This window comes from Humulus lupulus, chromosome 5, assembly GCF_963169125.1.
Source record: "Humulus lupulus chromosome 5, drHumLupu1.1, whole genome shotgun sequence".
Classification (NCBI taxonomy): domain Eukaryota; kingdom Viridiplantae; phylum Streptophyta; class Magnoliopsida; order Rosales; family Cannabaceae; genus Humulus; species Humulus lupulus.
In genome coordinates, this window is record NC_084797.1 from 55383428 (window position 1) to 55403791 (window position 20364).

The following is a 20364-nucleotide window of genomic DNA, read 5'->3' on the forward strand; positions in this document are numbered from 1 at the left end:
TGATTTTTCGATGTTTACGGTATTAATTAAGCTTTTACACTTTTATATATGCAATAATTCATTTTTACGGTAATCAACTTTTTTATATTTCATAATTACGGTTTCATAGTCCTCACCTCCATTTCTCTACCCTCTCTCCCACAATACATTTGTACTCGTTTATATAATATAGAAATTAGAAGATGACAATATTTTTTTTGGAGAATCATCTTTTTTTTTTTTTAATCTGTTGACTTCATTTATTTATGAACTTCTTTTAAATAAGAAAAAAGAATAAAATAAATCTAGTGTCCTTCTAGTGGTGTTTTCCTTGCTCACCAAAATAAAGTTAATAAAAGTTGTCATTCTCCATAATCATAAAAATCTTTATATATATATATATATTTAGAAGACTTCTCAATGATTACTACTGATAGATTGATACTAACAATTATGATGATGTGGCAACATAATGACTTGGTATAGTAAGTCACCAGTAGATAAATTTTTTTTCTACATTAATTTCGAATTTAATTATTTTTTATTGTCATAATTAATGTTATTTCCAACCAATGAGAGACACTAAATATATTAAGAAATTGACATACATTTGAAAAATTAAAATTTTATAATATTATATTTTCATAATAAATATACGTTTTTCATCAGGTAATCATTCCAAAAATTTGAAAAAATCAAATTTTATTTTTAGAAATATTAATTAACAACTATAAATATGGACTATTATTCTTAATCTAATGGGTAATATTAAAGTAAACATCCATGGGTAGTAACCATTAAGAGGCACCCATATATATTTATATATTTGTGGTGTGGGGCATTTAAAGTAGAAACGACTATGGCGCTCTAAACACGTATGTATAATTGAATCAATCAAGTGTGTGGCTGTGGAAATTATATTCTTCCCCAAAACAAAATAGTATAGGCTTTGATTTTATAATATTGTTTGTTGCATTAAGTGACTGTGTTTTAGAGTCACTATCTTATTATGATATAAAATTTACACATTAAACTTATGTGTTCTTTTAGCTATATCATAATTTTTCCCATTTGTTTGTTGTGTTTGGAGTGTCATTTAGTTTAATGTTTTATTTTAGCTAGTTTGGTGACTTGTGTTAGTGGTTGCTAAAGAGGTTTCAGTTCAAGTTTTAAAGATTACATTTGTTGCAAAAGAGGTGGCACTTCAAGTTCCAAAGGTTGCCAAAAAAGTTGCACCTCAAGCTCCAAAGGTTGTAAATATTTTGACAAAACTTGCATGAGTTGCAAAAGATGTTGCAAATTAGGTTGCAAAGGTTGCCAAAGAAGTTGCACAAGTTGTCAAATTATAGCAAGTTAACAACTAATACAAATTATAATAAACAAGCAACTATATTTTCATGAAATATGCGTCGTTTAAATCAACTAATGCAACATTATAAGCATCCAAGTTAACTTATGATATTGTTTAATTAGCTGGAGTTCAGCTTGAGTATGAGGTTATGGAGCACTACAACAAAAATGAGTTTTAGGGGCGACGCATGTCGCCCCTAATAACCCGAAAAGTCGCCCGTGGAAAAATGTCCCTGAAGGGTACATTAGGGGCGACTCGAGGGTCGCCCCTGATATTCAAATATCAGAGGCGACACAGTCGCCCCTAAAACTTGAAATGTCGCCTAAAATTTTTGAAAATTTTGAATTATTTTTGTCGATATGTTGCCCCTGATACTCCATTAGTCGCCCCTAATACTATACTATGTCGCCCCAAATGGTTGCACGTGGCATATTATCAGGGGCGACACAGTGGCTCCTAAAACTTGAAATGTCGCCTCAAAATTTTGAATTATTTTTGTCGATATGTCGCCCCTGATACTCCATTAGTCGCCCCTAATACTATTTTATTTATAAAAAAATAATAAAATTAATTAATTAAATACAATTTTAATTAATTATTTATCGAAATTATTATTTAAAATTTAAATAATTGAAAACAAATATATTAAAAATAAAAATATTATATTAAATAAATATTCAAATTAGTTTATTAAAATAAAAATTTTACATATTCATAATACATTAACATAACAAATATTCATATTGTTCATAAAATTTAACAATAATTAATAATAAAATAAACCTAGTCTCCTAAATCAGCTGCATCGTCCTCCTCCATATTGTCTTCTTGTTGTGGTTGTTGCGGTGGCTATGGTTGTGATTCCTGCGGTGGCGGCATCAGCCATGGATATTGGGGAGGTAATGTGGACGATCTAGCTCCATACATGTAGGGATACGATGGCTGGGAGGACGGTGGAATCGGACATGGATAAGGTGTTGCTTCGTACATATATGGAGGTACCATATGTTGAGACGGCGCTGCCCCGTACATAGAAGGATGAGTTGGAGCTGGAGGTTGAGAAGACGAAGCCCTAGAAATATTGTCACTATCAGGCACAGGCGGCATCTGAACGTTTGGTGGACGAAATGAAAGTACAAAATATTGAGTTAAGAAATTAACATGATCAGTCAATTTCTCTAGATTATTCTCCAATTTTTCTATATATTCTCTTGAATGATGAGGAGGAACTTGAGACTCGCTGAAGTGAGAGTGTTGGGTAGATGATGACCCCGACCTCGACCCCGACCCCGACCCCTTCAATTTGCGGCCCACTCCTCGCACATGTCCACGCCTTTGGCCTAATACTTTTTGTAACACCTCCACCTGATCAACTGATGACAGACTATCATTATTAGAAGCATCAGTGGATGTTTGCTGAGTTTGTAACTCAAAATCAGCCTTCAGTTTTTCCTGTTTTCAAAAAATGTTAGACACTAACATTAAATATAACTCTATTAATATTAAAAAATATAATTCAAACTTACATAATCTTGGCGAGCATCATCGTTCACGAAATCATTTGTTGCTTTCTTCCAATGATAATCCTTCCATGACTCAATGAGGTCCGGGTTCATCTAAAAAATATAACCCAAATGTTAGAGAACATATAATTTAAAAGAACATAATTTTGATAATATTTTATCTTTTACTTACTTTTTCAAAACGGACGGCTGCCAGCGATTTTGTACCCTGCGTTGTAGAATACTTTTGTTTCTTCCGATTTTCCTTATTCTTTACGGAGCGCGCAATAAATTGTGGACTTGTAAATAACTGACAGATCTGCTTCCACTCCTCCTTGTTAACATCATTGGTTGGGTTGTTTAGAACCTTATCCCAATCCTCCGGTCCATTGTAGTGTTTCTCAAAATGTTCGTGTCTTAGTGTTTTCCTATTACGGTATCGACCTTTCATCTCTCGATCGATACCATCTAAACACTTTAAGAAATCCTCGCGGCCCGCTATTTGATAATAGTACTAAATTGAAAATTAAACATATTAATAATATATGTACTATATTAAAGACAAATTTTTAAAAAATATATTTAATACTATTTTTACCTGAATTATGCCAAGGACCTGATCCTTGTATTGTTTAGGCACTAATTCCCATGAACCGTAATGTCCGGGAACTTTCGTTTTAATTTGGGTTCCCACAAGGCGGACAAAAGCAGCGTGCTCGCCCCCAACAACCTTGTACGTTCGTGGGCAAAACGTTACTTCCAGTGGTTTTCCATTTTTACGCCGCCTCTCCTCTAGATCTTTTCCAATAATTGCGCCACGACCCTTTTTCTTAGTTGGGATTCTGTATTTTTTTTATTAATAATACATAGAATATTAGTATATACATGATAAACATATGTGATTAAATAAAATAACAAAAAAATTACTTGAGTCGCATGTAGTCGGGATCCTAGTAGGATCCGGTGGAGGATCACCGCCAGCGTCTCCACCGTGAGCTCTAGCCACATCTGCTGACATCTACTAACACGACAGTAATTTAACCTATCTATTTTAATATTTAATTATTATTTATAATTAATTTATTGAGTATTATTTCAATTGATTAGGTAATTTGAAACATGCTATTTGGAAATGAACTTTTTATTTCTCAATATGTATAATACATTGAACACTAGATACAAAACTAAGTAGAATAGTCACTATCCTCACTAATTACATCAACATCTATCGGGCACACATCATCAGTATTATCATCACTAAGGTCGACAATTAATTCATCCTCATCTTCTGCTTCTTCTACACAATCTGCCATATCATCTTCATTGTCATTAATAAATCCATCATCTTCTTGAACAACTAAAGAAGGTCGATGGGCCGTGTTGACTTGAGTCGCTGGTACATCAGATTGCTGAACAACCAACTCTCCGAGATCCACAGTCAAAACAAAATTCGATGAGTTGGTGTCATGTACAACATCAACATCAGCAATCATATCTGAAGCATCTGGAAAGTCCCAAACTTGCCGATGATTCACTTCTTGGACAACTTTCCAATCTCGTCCTCTAACGAGATCATCGATGTAGAATAATTGTTTTGCTTGACTAGCTAGTATGAACGGTTCATCTTTATACCATTCACCGCTAACATTGATACTAGTAATATTATTTACAATGATGGTTTTCTTTTTTTTTGGATCTGTATTGAACCATTTACATCGAAATAATATCACCGAATAAGAACCAGTAAAAGACAGCTGGAGTATTTCTTCAAGTTGCCCGTAATAGTTAAAACCTTCTGTTCCAGCAACACACACTCCACTAATTTGTGTAATTCGATTCTGATCTCGATTGTATGAAAAAAATCGAACTCCGTTCACTATACATGCTTGGTAGGAGTAAGCCAATAGATCTGACCCAGATGCTAAAGCTAGTAATTCATCAGCATGCTCTAATGACCCAAGCTGGTGCAACTCATATATCTAATAATAAAGAAATATATTAGAATGAGAATGTAATTTGTAGTATGCAATTTGCTAAGTACAAGTTACCTTCTTATGAAACATGAACGAAACTCTTTCTTATGTATCAATTTATGATTGGCAGCCATATCTCTTTGTTGCACCTTAGTTAGGTGTTCCCTGTTAATTAATTAACAATGTCAATATTGTTAATTAAAGAGTAGATTGAACAAAGAATAAAATGAATATTAATTATGTACTTACTCTAAATACACTTCAGTTTCTGGAGAATTATCCAATATGAACCACTCAGCTTTATTCTGAGTATTTTCATCGAGGGGCACGGGAATTCCCTTACTAAGAGGACGACATTGAGATTCAAACACTGTGAGGTGTCGATTCACATACGGTGCATCTTCGCTACGATCAGGCTGATTAAATTTTGTTTCCACACCTTTGAAATACATTGAACAAAATGTCAAAGCCTCATCTGAAACATATCCTTCTGCTATAGATCCTTCAGGACGAGCTTTATTCCTGACATAGTTTTTTTAATTTTTTCATGTATCTTTCAAAAGGATACATCCACCTCATAAATGCAGGTCCTCCCAATATTGCTTCATCAGGCAAGTGCAAAACCAGATGGATCATTATGTCAAAGAATGCTGGAGGGAAAATCAACTCCATCTTGCATAAAATAACAATCAAGTCATCCTTAGCTTTCTCCATATCAGAAATGTTCGGTGTCCTAGAGCACAATTGTTTGAAGAAATTACACAATTCAGTGATGGTAGTGGATATAGATTCTGGTAAAATCTTGCGAACACCTACTGCAAGTAATCGTTGCATTATCACATGACAATCATGGGACTTCAACCCAACAATGTTTGAGTCATTGTCTGTGACTTTTTTCTTTAGATTAGAACAAAAACCATCGGGCAACTTCACTCATTTCAAAAATCTCGCCTGTGTTCAAAAGTGAACACGTATGGAGCATGCGGTTTCATTAACCTTTTATTGGCATCCTCGTAAATCCACAACGATTTCCTAACCCCCATATTCTTTAAATCATGTCTTGCGTTAGTGGTGTCCTTAGATTTATCATTATCTAACAAAGTCCCAAGGATACTGTCGCACACATTCTTCTCAACATGCATCACATCTAGGTTGTGTTTTAACTGATTTGAACTCCAGTAATCAAGTTCATAGAAAATACTTCTTTTCCTCCAATTACTTTCCCCTGCACCTCGCTTGCGCTTCACCCCCCCAAATCTGTCATGTTTACCAGACACTTGAAGCGGTAAAGCATTGACTTGATCTAAAACTTATTGACAAGTAAACTGTTGTGGAGGATTTCTTTTCTCAACTTTGCCATCAAATTCCTTGTCCCTTCTATACTTATGATTACTCCTCAAGAATCGCCTATGACCGACATACGATGTCTTACCAATCACTCGAATGGAAGTGGTGTCTTCATTGCATGTTGGACATGCTTTATATCCTTGCCCGCTCTAACCAGACAAGCTACTACGAGCAGGGAAATCGTTAATTGTCCACAGAAGGGCTGCACGCATCTTGAATAATTCATTCCTTGTGCCATCTCTTGTGTCGACCCCGTTAATCCACAATTGTTTTAACTCATCAACCAAGGGTCTTAGAAATACATCCATGTCTTTACCCGGTGATTTTGGCCCAAGAATAAGCAGAGTTAGCATAAAATACTCTTCCTTCATGCATAGCCAAGGGGGGAGATTGTAGTTCATCAAAATCACAGGCCACATGTTGTATGATAAGCTCATGTTGCCAAAAGGATTAAACCCATTAGCAGCCAAGCCTAGACGAACATTTCTAGGATCTTTTGCAAAATCAGGATGGGTGGCATCAAAGTCTTTCCATGCAGACCCGTCAACCGGATGACGCATCACCCCATCTTCTATTGATCTCCCAGTATGATGCCATAACATGTCATTAGCTGTATGTCTTGAACTGTACATTCGCTTTAATCTGGGAGTCAATGGAAAGTAACGCATCACCTTGTGTGGAACCTTTTTCCCCTTCTTATTTTCATTGACCCATCGGCTACTCCCACACACATGACATGAATCTTTGCTTGCATGCTCATTATAAAATAATGAACAATCATATTTACACACATGGATTGATTGATATCCCAACCCTAACTTACTCAGCTTCTTTTTCGCCTCATAGTGTGTTGGGGGAATTTTATTATCTTTCGGAAATGCAAATTTTAGTAACTTCAACAATTCATCGAAAGAGTTATTTGACCACTTCCCTCTAACTTTCAAATGCATCAACTTCGCCAAAAAGTTTAAGGATGATATCCAATCACAACCCGGATACAACTCAGCTTCAATCTCGTCGAACAACTCGTCATAATACTGTCCCATTCGACTACCAGACACACCATCTGCTTCCTCTGCATTTGTCGGTAAGAGGAAATCATCAACGACGTCAACCATCTCGTTTATATCTTCATTCTCCTCAACTACCTCATTGACGACCCTAGCTTCCACCTCACCGTGGTAAACCCACTTTTGATAACTCTGTTGAAAACCCTTGTCAAAGACATGAGCCTCCACTGTATCTATAGTTTGTAGTTTAACATTCAGGCACCTCACACACGGGCATAAAATTCTCCCATCGCAGTCTACGTGTTCTTTTTCCATTCTCAAGAAGGCTTGGAGACCGTTCCAATAAGCATCACAGTTACGCTTCCTTAATGCCGTCCAACTCTTATCGATCGGCATCTACGATACAAGAATAAACAATAATGAAAGCTTATTGACTATGTGTGTGTGCCCTAATCCAACTTTTCACTCCACTTCTATAAGGGTAAAGAACCTATCCCATTCAGATTTGTAGTATACATATAATTTAATCTACACTCTTAAAATTGTTTCGTTTATGTAAAAATTTCGGCAGCACCTCCCTATAGTTGTCATAAGTGGGCAGACTAAAATTAAGTTTGCCCACTTACGAGAACAAATAAGGAGACACATATTGAAATCTCTATTAACGAAACAATAAAATGAGTACTAGATCAAATTATAGGTACACAACAAATCCAAACTATCCATGCGGACACATAATTCGGAGAAGCATATTTAAGAGTTCTTACTGACTCAGCTTCACCGAACGGGTCTAAGGCTTTTCGTGATTGAAAATAATTAATAAAACATTATCACTAAGTGATAATATATAAAACGTCTATCCAATCTTTGGTGATCAAATTTTATCACCAAAGAAAAGCAACAAAAAAAGAAATATTTTTTAACACTAGATGTTTTATGATGTCTTATAAAATCTTATGATATTAAATTATAATTTTGTAATTTATTTTGAAATTATTTATCTAACTTTTAATTTATTTTTAAATTACTAAATTTGTTAATATTAAATTAAATTATATATTTTTTAATTCATTTATCTAAAATTTTAATTTATTTTGAAATTATTTATCTAATTTTTTAATTACTAAATTTGTTAATATTAAAAAAAACTATAATTTTTTAATTCATTTATCTAAATTTGTAATTTATTTTGAAATTATTTATCTAACTTTTAATTTATTTTTAAATTACTAAATTTGTTAATATTAAATTAAATTATAATTTTGTAATTTATTTTGAAATTATTTATCTAACTTTTAATTTATTTTTAAATTATATATCTAATTATTTAATTTATTTTTAAATTACTAAATTTGTTAATATTAAATTATAATTTTTCACTTTATTTTAAAATTATTAAATTGTTAATATTAAATTAAATTATTTATCTAATATATTAATTTATTCTTTAATTTATTTTGTTAATTCTAAGTATTTAATGTCTTATTTATTATATTATTATTTATTTAGTTCTCTAACTCTACCAAAATTTTGACAGCATAACATCTCTATTATAACATATCCCAAAAATTCAAAACCCTACAAAAAACACTCAGAAAATTCCCAAAACATTCACAATATACATATTATTAATCAAATTTAAATACTAACACATACTACAATTTTATACACATATATAAATATATCACTAAACACATCTCACTTTGTACACACATTCACATATTAATTATATTAATTAAACCAATAACATAATTAAAAAATAAATACCTTGATGCCACAAAATTATATTATACCAGTGACCGAATTTCCAAGAGATACTCCTTCAATTTCTACACAAAATCAACCCAAATAATTAAATTTAAACAAAATTAAATCAACTTAATATATATATATATAAATATATATAAAAGCAACTATATATATATTCTGAGTTGGGTTTCAGCTTACCTGGGCTTCGGCGTCTGAGAGATCGGGGAGAGATCAGAGAGCAGACCGAGAGTGAGGGTGAGGTGAGGGTGCGACGACAGAGAGATCGAGAGTACTCTATACATAAATAAGAATATAACTCTCAAAAACACCAATAATGTCTAAAAGCAAAAAAATCAAAATCCAATTTCTTTTAACAAAAAGTATTCAAAACTTTGAACTAAAGCAAATTATGATCTAACAAAGCAGTACAAGCAAAGAATTGAGCATCAAACAGAAAGATATTCCAGAAAATATATTTGACTATAGCCAAAGCCCAAACATACAGAGTTAATCAATCTCCTTATGAAAAAGATATGATTGTGAATCAAAGTAATGAATCACAACTCAAAAACTAAGGACAACTCAAAAAGTTCAAACAGGTATACATTTCTAACTAAAAATCTTAACACACCAACTAATAACACTCTTTAAAATAAACCATAAATCATACTCTAAACAGGATAAGAAATTGATTTAAACACACATATACACAAACTAATAATAAAATGGGCACCTAATTAATCCTAAACATATAAAAGAACCAAAAGAATACCTCAAGATACAAAGTCCATAAATATTGATTGCATAAAAAAAACAACTAATGAGATTTCAGAGATTTCACAGAAAAAACAGAGCTTAAGCTATTCTTTGATTGCTATAAAATAAGCTCAAGATTCGGAACACTTAATAGAAAACACAGAGCAAACAGTAAAAGCATATATTTTTTAATCCTGATATTAAGATTACCACACAAAACAGAACAAGCAAGAGGACAAAACCATCAAGAAAAACTTAAAGCAAACAGAAAAAACTTATACAAGAACCAATCAGCTCATACAAGAACTTATTCAGTTCTCAAAACACTGACTTACCCCATACACTAACGCACTCTCAGTACAATGGTAAAATACGCCAAAGATCTAGACAAAATCACAGTCTATGCTCTAGCCGAGACTACACTGCTCACAAAACAATATATATATATAAATTAAGTTTACAATATTAACAATAAAACAAACAAATAGAGTGATGAGTAGTTGATTAATTTCAACACGACTTTTTTGCCAAACAATAAAATCTATAAATAACTAATATCATCAACTAAATTTTGGGTATTAATAAGTATCGGAAGGGGATGAATTGGCTTATAGTGTTTGTATAATCAAACTAATAATAATATTATTACATTTTAGCAAGTTAAAAGTCTAGCAACATTAATTTCTATAGCATATATATGTAGTGGTTTTATGTATAGAGAAAGAAAGATGGTTGTAGTTGTAGTTGTAGATACTAAAAATATTTAATGCATGCCGAGAAAACAGATTACAAAACAAACAAATCAAATTATAGAAAAAATTATGAATTGTCCATTACTAATAAAAAAAATATATAAACGATACATAAAAGATATAAAAAGAAATGATACTAAAATGCAATAAGCTAGCTGCCAATGTCATTTTCTAATAGAATAATAATTAAACAAGTACATATAGATTATACCACATATTCACAGATAATTCAATGCTAATGAGCATACCAACCGATTAGCTCTATGTGCATATACTAGTTTTCTTACCTCAAGTCTTGTGTGAATAATGGTACGACCCCGAGTGTGATCCTTTCTCCCCCGAGCCTTGCGATAAACCTAGTTACAACCATAAACGGTAATCTCGTTAAGAACTAAATCCAAATACTGAGTTCGGGACCAATCCCATGCTCTCGGGACCTCCAATTCCACCAAACAGGGTGGTGGAATCGTCCCCAAGAGCCCCCATGCTCTTCCCAAACCCTAAAAATGACATGATTGAATTGGCCATAGGGCAAGGGCGCCCAACTAGGCAGAGGCCCCTCAAAAAATCCCCTGCATAGCGCAGGGGCACCCAAAACTAGTGCAAGAACGCCCATAACAAAGGATAATTAATTCCAATCACAATCAATTTCCAGTTGATATTTCATTTTTATTTCCAATCACAACATAACAAGCCCTCTTGAGGTTAGTCAACTCAAAACTATAAATAGAGTTGTTGAGGTCAATTAACTCAAACCCAGAAAAAAAATTGGTTAAGAGGGAAGAAGGATCTCAATGAGTTCACACAGAGGCAATGGGTCTCACATATATACATACATTCATATATCTATATACAGTTTTTCTCAATCTCCTACTATAGTTTTCTCACGTATCCAAACTGAGCTAGTAAACCATGGACAGAGCAAGTGAATAAACTAAAATCAAGAGCAAAAACATTCAAACTCAGATGCATTCAAAATTTATTTCTCTTTCAATATTCAATCGTTCAAACTCAAACCAAGAGCAGAAATATTCAAAGTCCAAGTCTTTACAACCAAACATTCAAAGAAAAAAAAAATCAAATGTAGAACAGATAGAAAGAGAAAGAGCTTACTCAGATGGATATTGGCAATAGCGTGGTTGTCTATGAGGTACTCTGCAATGGAGTGGTAGAGATTGGAGTGCTCGGCTGCTACTTGAAAGGGAAGAGCATTTTTAGGGTTCTTAAAAATAAAATTAGAAAAGCCAGAAAATGTTTTTAGGGAAGAGCATTTTTATGAATTTCATGATTGAGAGATTGGGGTTTGGGGTATGGGTCTGAGAGAAGAGAAGAGAGAGGTTTCGGGTTTGAGGAAAAAAATTTTGGGGATTTTTATTTTGGTTTCGCACGTAACAGAAAATATAGGAGCAGAAATGATCAGTGGCCGCGGCCTGAGCTTATTGGTGGCCGCGGCCACTACTCTTGGATCTCCAGGCCGCGGCCAGTGATTCTTGATGGCCGCGGCCTCCGCGCGAACATGGCCCAGAATATGACCCGTGGCCGCGACCATCAAGAATCACTGGCCGCGGCCTGGAGATCCGAGAGTAGTGGCCGCGGCCACTTCACGTTTTCAGAAAAAAAAAAAATTAAAAAATTCACTCCCCACAAAAGACCCAAAACCAAAAAATCACTCTCATTTTTTTCATATCATTTCATCATTTCTCTCTCATTTTCACTCCAATTTTTTCCAAAAAAAATCATTAAATCCTATCATCAATCTTCAATCTTTTTACAACTTTTCACACATTATCATCAAAATCCTCATTGTCTACACAAATTTCCTTTCAAAATCTATAGTCAATTACAAGTAAGTACATTTTCTTGATTCTTTGATTATTGGGTTTTGAGTATTCAAGAATATGATTTTGGGTATTTTGTATTAATTGGTTTTTGGTGGATGAAATCTTTATATATTGTGATAATTGGCTTAGATTAAGTGATTATGTTGTTATATTAGTAATAATTCCAATTTTGGGAAGATTGAAACACTATAACATATTTTTTCACTATTGGTTAGTCTTTGCCCACTAAGTGTTTGATGAAAGTTCTTAGAGGAGTATGTTTCAGTTTTAAGGGGAATTAATGCAATATTTTTGAAGAGGAAGTGTTTATTGGTTTAACAGAAGTTTTTTGGGAATAATTAGAGGATTTTGACTTTATATTTTGGGGTATTTTGAATTATTCTTTTAGTGCTTAATTATTTGTGTTTAACGAAGGTTATCTTTGAGTCTTGAACTGACGAATGGCTCCAAAGAGATTTCAAAAAAATGCTAAAGCTGTTTCCTCATCTGAGGTTGAGTTTGATGCCACCAAATTTATTTATGAGGAGGCATTCAAATGCTATCAAGATGCGGTAGTGAAACAGAAAACGATGATTGAAGAAAGGGGGTTCGATGTGGAGATTCGTCATGGGTATCCATCTATTGCAGAACAGATTGAGAAAAGACATTGGACGAAATTTTGTTCACAACCAGATGCTACAGTAATCCCTATTGTTAGAGAGTTCTATGCTAATGGAATTTCTCAATTTACAGCCATGGCTACAGTGCGAGGAGTTAATGTGAACTTCTCAAGTGCAGCCATAAATCAATTTTATGGGTTTCCTAGCATTGACAATGATGAGTACAGCCAAATCATTGATGATCCTGACTTGAATGAGATTATCCAATTTCTGTGTAAGCCAAATACCCAATGGAAGTTAACTGAAACAGGCCATCCTATTAAATTTAAGAGAGAGGCGATGGGAGTTATTGAAAAAGCATGGCATAAGTTTATTAATGCAAAATTATTTCCCACTAAACATGTTAGTGATGTGAGTGTGGATACTGCTATACTTCTATATGCTATCTTGAAGGGGAAAACAATTTATGTGGGACGCATTATTAAGTCTTCCATTCAGAGCAGTTTCAGAAATGTTTCCCTGGGATCCCTCAGAGCCTTTGCTGGTATGAAATGGGATCCCTCAGAGCCTTTGCTGCAACCCATGCATATACTGAATAGATCCTCCATTACTCGCTTTAAGGTCACTGACACTGCAGGGGCTAGCTCATCTTTTCATACTCAGACTAGACCACCGCCATCTATAAAAAATATGACCTTGGCAGATCGTATGACACTTGTGGAGGAATCTCTGTACACTACATCTCAAGAGTTGCATGCTCACCGTACTGAATTCCAAGCACATCAGCAGCGCATGATTGAGTGGGCTAGTTATCAAGATGTTTGTTTCAGGATGAATGCCATACACCTTGGCTTGGACATGACAAACTACCCACCTGCACCACAGTGGATTCAACCATATCCACCACCTATTCCCGTGATGCAAGATGATGAAAATCAGGAGGAAGCTGAAGATGATCAAGGAGATGCCTAATTAATAAACATTCACTTTGGTTGAGGGAGTTTTTCTTTATCTTTTTCTTTCTTTTCTTTCATTTTATTTGCATTGAGGACAATGTTTCTTACAACTGTGGGGGAATTTGATAAGGGTATTTTGGATATTATATATTTTATCCTTTGGCATTTAGATAATGTTCCTTTAAAGTGTTTTTAGGCGTTCTTAGCTTTGTTTTACGATTTTTTTTTAATTTTTAAGTCATAAAATATTTTATAAGGTATTATTGATGAATTTGATACAATTTTGTGGTTAAAAATGAAAGTGCAATGATATGACTCAAGAAAATGAAGTTTTGAGCGAGATTGAAGTGTTTTCGAAGTCCCTAAACCTGATGATTGAGCCTAAGTTGGAGATTATGAAGAAAAAAATATAGGAGCAAAAAATGATCAGTGGCCGTGGCCACCAGCATTTACTGGCCGCGGCCTGGGAGACAGGGAGTATTGGCCGCGGCCAACATGATCTCCTGGCCGCGGCCTCCACGCGAACATGGCCCAGAATATGACCCGTGGCCGCGGCCATCAAGAATCACTGGCCGGGCCGTGCGACAAATTTTTCTTTAAAATTTAAATTTTAAATGTAATTATTGGGGGCTATAAAAGGGATTAGGGTTAACTTTTATCATAACTTTGGATTGCGATTTTTAGAGGCTAGAGCAGTAGAGGAGGAGGAAAAAACATCATCATCTATATTCTTCAATCTAGTTTTTCTTTCTTCTCAAAATACTTTTATTTTCATTGAATATTTATGTTTATGAATATGAATATGATTATGGAGTAGTTTTCTTTATAGTTAAGGGCTATTTCAAAACCCTAGACATGATATCTTGAATGCATTGATGAATTTTATTTTTTTTATTCCCTTATATTAAATTGCTTCTATTTTTCTATTTGAATGTCATGGATCTTGTAAAATCTTGTTTAGATGGCCACTGATTAAGGTTTTGCATTGTTCTACTATCATCTTAGGATTTCTATTCACCTAATAGTTTAGGATTCTAAGTAAAGTGATGTAACGACCCAAATTTGCTAATAAGGCTTAAGGGTCTTGATTAGTGTGCCTGGAGGGCATAATGGGAAGAATGTGTGAATTTAATGATTAAGATGCATGATTATGATTTAAAGCATGTTATATGACTATTTGAGTATTTGAGATGCATGACTATGTGTATTGTGTAATGTGATAATTTTAGCCCGTTGAGGGCATAAACCATTTTATTATGTTATGTGATTTGTACCACGTGGGTGTGGTGATATCAATGTGATGCACGTGCCGAGACGGTCCTAGAGAGCTAGATAACTCAAAAGTCACAACGGGATTTTATACCCAGTGGGGGTGGAGCCTAGGGGTATTTTGGGGATTTTGTAATTTAGTTCTTGTGAGATAATGGTAACTGGTAATTTGGAAACTTGTGTAACTGTTAGTAACCATAGAGAGTAACAGGTTTAGATGGAGAAATTGTAGAATTGTAATGGATAGGAAATGACAAAAGGGCCTTTGAGGTTTAGTTAGGAAAGGGATATTAAAGGAAGGGTAGAGTGGTCAATTGGTTCAGGATAGATAAGCTTCAGCTGAAAGAAAAAGGTGGTCACGTATAACACTTAGTTGGAAATTGATTCATGCTGAAATTTGAGGAAAATCTAGAAGAAAAGAGAAGAAGAGGAAAGCTGAAGTTGGGAGACCTAAGAGGAGAGTTTTGATGGTTCAAGGCAACTAAGTTGAGCATAAGCCAAGATTACTCAGAGGTATGGATTTGTCTATGATTTGTTTAAGTTTCAAGTCTGGTTTTTAGAGAATAAACATGAATTGAAAGAAGATAGTGGCTGGTTTTGCATGGAATTCAGAGTTGGGATAATCAAAAGGAAGGTGACTTGAGGCTAGAGTTGAAGAGAATTCAAGCTGGATTCTTGACTGAGGTAAGAGTTTATCATGTTTAATTTTCGTAATTGGTGTGGTTTAAGACTCTAGAGGCATGATTTATAGTTTTGGAAGCCATGGTTTAAGTTTTAGGAATTTGAAACTCAAGATAGGATCTTGGGTGTGCTTGTGTGATTGGGGTTGTTTATGATGTTTATAGGTTGTTAAAGGGTTCATTTGGGGTTTTGAATTGATTTTTTGGGCTTAGGTACTTGTTTGGGATGATTTGCAATGGTTTAGGCTCGGGAAAAACGCAAGGAAAAACCCAGATTTCTGGGCTCGCGAAGGAGCGCCGCGGCTCTGTTCTTGGGAGCCGTGGCGCGAGGCTGATTCTGGGCAGGGCAAGCTCTCTGACTTGCTGGGTGCCGTGGCCCTCTAGGGCAGCGCCGCGACGCTAGGCCAATTTCAGAGCATGGGATTTTGCAATTTCGAGCCTTTGCTCCGGGGGTTCGGGGGATGTCTTCGGTGCATTGTTTTAGGGATTTGGGGGATTCCGAGAGTGTGGGATTGGTCCCGGGAAGTAGTTTTGGGTTGGTTAGTGATAAAGGATGTTTCATGTGTGTTGTGACTAGGTCTTTGGAGAGGCTCGGGGTAGAGGACCGTGCTCACGGCATTGGGGCATCGGAAGCTCGAGATGTAGGTAAGAAAACTGCACTCGACTATATGTTGTGATGGGACTAAGTGCTCCCGAGAATTGTATCGTGTCAATGATGGTATTACGCCATGGGACATGTAAAAGCGGCCTAAGAGTGCCGTACATAATATTAGCGCATAGGGCGCGGCTTGGCCACTGGTAGCCGAGGACAGCTTAGTAATCACTGAGCCCGGTTTAAGCAGGCCGGGGTCAGTGGGATAACGGAGGGGGCAGCCTGAGGGCGCCAGCCCTAGTTATCATTTGTGAACTGTAAATGATATGAGTTGACATGCGTAATATGTGGAATACTTGATTAAACTGAATAGTTATATGGCTGAGATTATGTGATGCAATGTGAGATGTTGTGTTTTCTTGCTGGGCCTTAGCTCACGGGTGCTACGTGGTGCAGGTAAAGGAAAGGGCAAGCTGGACCAATCCTGAGGTGGAGAGCTGCGGGGTTGAATGTACATAGCCAACTGTTCGATCACCATGGTCAAGGAGTGGGTCAGGACAGGGATTACCTAACTGCTTGTTTTGCCTTAGTATGGCTGGTTATTGTATCTGAACCTTATAACTTTTGTAAATGGTCTTTAAACTGATCTTTTTGGGATCCCGTGTAAACAAATAATGTTTCTTAATGAAAATGTGGCTTTTTGAGACCAAAACATTTTAAACCCTAGTTCTTTTATAGTTTTGATGACACGCTTTCAATTGATTGACTTGATTAGCAAGTCTGGCACTTTATTAACACACAGTGTAACGGTCTTGGCTATCCAGGGCGTTACAAGTGATAAATTGCAATTAAGGTATTGTGACGGGTATTCTAATTGTGATGAGAAATAGAACCTAGGTTAAATGAATTGCATGCTTAATGAATATGTTGCCTAGATTAACCTGTTTCCACAAAGTGTAATGCTTTTACTAGGTTAAATAGATTGCATGCTTAATGGGTTTATTGCTGGGTAAAAATGGTTAATTAAGAGCGCTTAGCTTTAATTAATTATATTAGGCAAACTGGGATAATTGACTGCTTAAGTGTTATCTGCGGGGTTAATAGTTTAATTGGGAATAGGGAATATTATTCATCATTGTTGATAGATTGATTGTTGAAGGTGGAGAGTAATTCTTGACTATTTCTTTAATATCGTTATATCCTTAGTTATTCAATCATGATATTTATTTCATTTTATGTTTTCAGCTATTAAAACTAAAACCCATTTTTAATTTTAATATAGTATTAGCATTGGTCTAGAATTAACTGTCGGTGTTGGGGTCAATAGCGACACATTTTAACTGTCGGCATTGGTCTCGAATTAACTGTCGGCGTTGGGGTCAATAGCGACAGTCAAAAGCAACGGTGACAATTATTAGCTGTCGGTGTTGGTCTCTATGCCTATAGTTTTTAACTGTCGGCGTAGAGTCACACTAAGCAACTACGACAGTCAACAGAGTTGACTGTCGTGGTTGGGTGTCGGGAAAGCCCAGTTTTGTAGTAGTGAGTGAGAGTGAGGGTGAAGGTGCGGGGACGGTGGCGGTGCAGCTACAATCAGCTGGCTGAGATAGAGAGTGAGGGTGAGGGTGAGGGTGCGGCGACGGTGGCGGTGAGGCTGAGATCGAGAGTGAGAGTGATAGTGAGGGTGAGGGTGAGGGTGAGGGTGCAGCGACGACGGTGGCGGTGAGGCTGAGATCGATAGTGAGGGTGAGGGTGCAGCGGCGGTGCGGCGGTGGTGAGGCTGAGATTGAGAGTGAGAGTGAGAGTGAGGGTGAGGTCTGCGGCAATAAATAAATCGAAACTATAAGGCAAAGAGGAAAATGAGGGTCTGCGGCTATGTAATTAGGTTTTATGCAGTGGAGGAGAATGATAAAATGTATCAGGGGCGACATTCTATAATATTAGGGGAGACGTGTCGCCCCTAATAATTTTCAGAAATGGGGAAAATTTCTCAACATCAGGGGCGACTTATACCAATATCAAGGGCGACTAATGATGTGTCGCCCCTAATAATTTTCACAAATGGTGAAAATTTCTCAACATCAGGGGCGATTTATACCAATATCAGGGGCGACAAATGATGTGTCGCCCTTGATTTCTAGAATGTTAGGGGCGACGTGTCGCCCCTAATAATTTTCACAAAATGGCGAAAATTTCTCAACATCAGGGGCGACTTATACCAATATCAGGGGCGACTAATGATGTGTCGCCCCTGATTTGTCGCCCCTAATAATTTTCACAAAATGGCGAAAATTTCTCAACATCAGGGGCGACTTATACCAATATCAGGGGCGACTAATGATGTGTCGCCCCTGATTTCTAGAATATTAGGGGCGACACGTCGCCCCTAATAATTTTCACAAAATGGCGAAATTTTTTCAACATCAGGGGCGACTTATAGCAATATCAGGGGCGACTAATGATGTGTCGCCCCTGATTTCTAGAATATTAGGGACGACACGTCGCCCCTAATAATTTTCACAAATGGCAAAAATTTCTCAACATCAGGGGCGACTTATACCAATATCAGGGGCGACTAATGATGTGTCGCCCCTGATTTCTAGAATATTAGGGGCGACATATAGTCGCCCCTAATAGAGTCGCCTCTAAAACCAATATTTCTTGTAGTGGAGGCTGCATAAGAGTTTTTCGGTGTTCCAAATGAGGTTGCTCCAAATCAACCTTATGCAACTGAATACAACCTAAAGCAACTTAAAGAACCTAAATGAAACTTTCAGCAACTAATTTGTGTAATGATGTATCCTACACCATCTTAAGCATCCTCATGCGCAACTTTCAGCAATTTAATCAATCTCTTATGCAACTAAAACATCAAGCGACCTCTTATGCAACTTAATATGTAACTAAAAAATCTTAAGTGACCTAATTTACAACAAAAGTAACTTAACAATATCATATGCAAATGAAAGAATGTTAAATAACCTCATTTGCAACATATTGCAACCTATAGCAACTTTAAGAAACTCATTTCCAAATTACAACTATTTAAGCAACTATAGCATGCTCATTATTTGTAAATTAATCATCCTTAAGCAACCAAATGCAACCTATAATAACTTTAAAAAACTCATTTTGCAAAATTAATCATCCTTCAGTTACCAAATGCAACCTATAATAACTTAAAAAAAACTCATTTTGCAAATTAAATTTAAACATGTTAAGCAACGTATTTTGCAACCTACTTCAACCTAAAGCAACTTAACAAAACTTATTTGAAAATTACAGCAACTTAAGAACTATAGCAACCTCATTAATGCAATTAATCATCCTTAAGACTTCCCGAGAAAAGTCAGGGACTACACGACCGTGTTGGTATGATGGTCAAGTCTTCTTCATGCCAACCAAGCTTGAATCGCCAGTGAGATTAGTTTTTATCATCATCGTCGTCATGGCCTCGCGGCCTTCACATCATCATACCACAAAAACCACTGCCCTATTTGCTAGCCAAAGCTGGAGCTTCATCAATTCAACATGTCTGCCATTGTCGTAATTGCCGATCCTTTTTTCAAACTCCCTCAGCTAGAGAGCCCCAGCCTCCTCTTCTCAAGAAGTACTAGCACCACCACCACTACTTTCAAAGATCATCATCATGGACATCACCATAATCACCATATATCAATCATCATAACAGTAGTAGTTTAATGATCGTGAGTAATAGAACACTGTTGCAACAAACAAGTTTGTTGGTTCGCAACTTAGTCATGACAATCAAGTACTTGCAGTTGTGGCTAAAGATCAAGGTACGACCACCGCTCTTTCATGTGGCTCATCAACACGTGATCCACAATTTGCTAGGCGATGATGATGATGATCATGAACTGCAGCTGCTGGAGCTGAAAAGATCATAAATTGCAGATGACTGTCTCCATGTCGACTTGTGATATATCAATGACTATATATATAGTTGGTTCTTGAATAGAGGCATATAGAGCTATTTTTTTGGTAAAC

The 20364-nt window shown here is 35.8% G+C and overlaps 1 long non-coding RNA gene across 1 annotated transcript; it reads right to left on the minus strand.

Moving 5' to 3' along the window:
* Positions 1-3764: 3764 nt before the first annotated feature.
* On the minus strand, positions 3765-9517 carry LOC133780420 (uncharacterized). Its single transcript, XR_009869300.1, has 3 exons — positions 9110-9517; positions 8930-8991; positions 3765-3850 (listed from the first exon to the last, which is right to left on the minus strand). It is a non-coding gene; the product is annotated as an uncharacterized LOC133780420 (long non-coding RNA).
* Between the last annotated feature and the right edge of the window lie 10847 nt (positions 9518-20364).